Genomic DNA, 446 nt, shown 5'->3' on the forward strand with positions numbered 1-446 from the left:
GTAGCAACCAAGTTCGAGCCAAAGCTCAGTCACTACATAACAACCAAACGCTCATTCCGCTCGGTCGCTACGTAGCGACCGAGCTCGAACCAAACCAAACGTCGATACGACATCAGTCCATGCATTCTCGTCTACCCTTCGATGCTATCTCCCAAATACCGTAGCAAACCCATCTCACGTTCCCCGCCATTTCTAAGTTATCAATCAAACTTTACCGTAAAAACCGCGGAAAGTTCATTCTTTATCGAAAGAAGCCGTAATAAACGCTTCGAGTCGAAAGACGGCCCAAAGGGACCTAGGACACGACTCGAGGCCCAACTTACGATTTCTTAACCAACAGCCCGTAAACCGCATCTCGGTTTACGCTTGGTCCGCAAGGAGAGATAAATGTCAAGTTTCCGCGGATAAATACGAAATTTTGAAGATAATTACGAAGATCGGAAAAA

The sequence above is a fragment of the Brassica oleracea genome, chromosome C9 (assembly GCF_000695525.1).
Source record: "Brassica oleracea var. oleracea cultivar TO1000 chromosome C9, BOL, whole genome shotgun sequence".
Classification (NCBI taxonomy): Eukaryota; Viridiplantae; Streptophyta; class Magnoliopsida; order Brassicales; family Brassicaceae; genus Brassica; species Brassica oleracea.